The sequence below is a fragment of the Arachis ipaensis genome, chromosome B3, assembly GCF_059453495.1.
Source record: "Arachis ipaensis isolate K30076 ecotype BB chromosome B3, ASM5945349v1, whole genome shotgun sequence".
Taxonomy (NCBI): domain Eukaryota; kingdom Viridiplantae; phylum Streptophyta; class Magnoliopsida; order Fabales; family Fabaceae; genus Arachis; species Arachis ipaensis.
This window is the reverse complement of record NC_142438.1, coordinates 71,969,630-71,971,090: the sequence shown is the minus strand read 5'-3', so window position 1 is coordinate 71,971,090 and position 1,461 is coordinate 71,969,630. Positions and strand designations below refer to the sequence as shown.

At 39.8% G+C, this 1,461-nt stretch overlaps 1 non-coding gene across 1 annotated transcript; it reads left to right on the top strand.

Annotated features, from left to right (window-relative positions):
• The first annotated feature begins 1,138 nt into the window (after window positions 1-1,138).
• Window positions 1,139-1,244, top strand: LOC148571093 (small nucleolar RNA R71). Its single transcript, XR_015880283.1, has one exon. It is a non-coding gene; the product is annotated as a small nucleolar RNA R71 (small nucleolar RNA).
• Window positions 1,245-1,461: the final 217 nt, after the last annotated feature.

The following is a 1,461-nucleotide window of genomic DNA, read 5'->3' as shown; positions in this document are numbered from 1 at the left end:
GCTGGCTCTAATACAGAGCAGTAGGAGTAGGAGTAGGGTAGAAGGCTCTGGTAGAGAGCTTAGCTTTCTTTTCCCTTTTCTACAATTTTACATTTCTGTTATAATTGAATTCAGTTTGGTTTATACAATTTCAATTTCTTTTTCTTTCCGTCTGCAAATTTCCTTACTGCAACTTTACATTTGAGCGTGCTGTGATCTGAATTTACTTTTCATGCAATTTATGTCTTTTGCAATTGTTCTAAGTTCCGATTTACTGCTTCATTTAATTTCCCAGCACCTGATTTCCTTTACATTTGGTACAATTTACTTTTCTTGCCCTTTAAGCTTCTGCTGATTTATATTCTGCAATTTATAATTTTCTGCAAATTACTTTCTGTTATTCAATTCTCACTCAATTCACCACTGTTAGCTTAACTAAACTAATCACCTCACTAAAGTTGCTTGATCCATCAATCCCTGTGGGATCGACCTCACTCTTGTGAGTTATTACTACTTGATGCGACCCGGTACACTTACCGGTGAGTTTGTGTGGAATCATTTTTCCCTCATCAGGTGGTTGTTGTGTGTTTGCTGGGTGGAGTGATATGATGCATTCTGTGAATTGTGGTAGGGTGTATTTTGTGAGTTGTGATAGGGTCTGTTGTTGCCTGATTGATGGTTGGGGTTGTGGTTGTTGTATTGGTTAGATTGGTATGATTTGTGGTCTTGGCTATGGTTTTGTTGGTTTTTCCATCCAAAATTTGAGTGGCTCTTCTGACCTACATTGGGATTGTTCACATAGTTAGCTTGCTCCCATTTACATTCAACTTCTGGTGTATCTCCTTCTTGTGGAGGGGCTTGGGCTTGAACAGCTGAGACTTGGTTCTTCTCCATCTTTTTGGTTAGAGCTGCCAATTGTGCAGTGATCACTTTATTTTGAGCCAACAGGGCATCCATAGAATTGAGCTCCATTACTCCTATCTTTTGAGTTCTTTCCGAGGCATAGAAGTACTCATTTTTAGCCACAGTCTCTGTGACATCTATGACCTCTTCAATGGTCTTCTTCTTATTAAGTGAGCCCCCTAAAAATGATCTACTGCCTGTTTTGACTCATATGATAGCCCCTCATAGAAGATGTGCAATTGCACCCACTCATTGAACATATCCGGAGGGCATTTCCTTGTCAAGTCTTTAAATCTCTCTCAGGCCTCATAAAGGGTTTCACCATCTTGCTGTCTGAAGGCTTGCACCTCATCTCTCAATCTATTAAATCTCTATAGAGGGTAGAATCTTGCTAGAAACTTGTTCACAATATCATCCCAAGTTGGCAAGCTCTCCTTGGAAAATGCTTCTAACCATTTTGCTACCTTATCTCTGAGAGAAAAGGGGAACAGAAGTAGTTTGTAGGTGTCATGGTGTACACTATTTGACTTTACAGTGTCGCAAATCCTCAAGAATGTAGTGAGATGTAGGTTGGGTCCT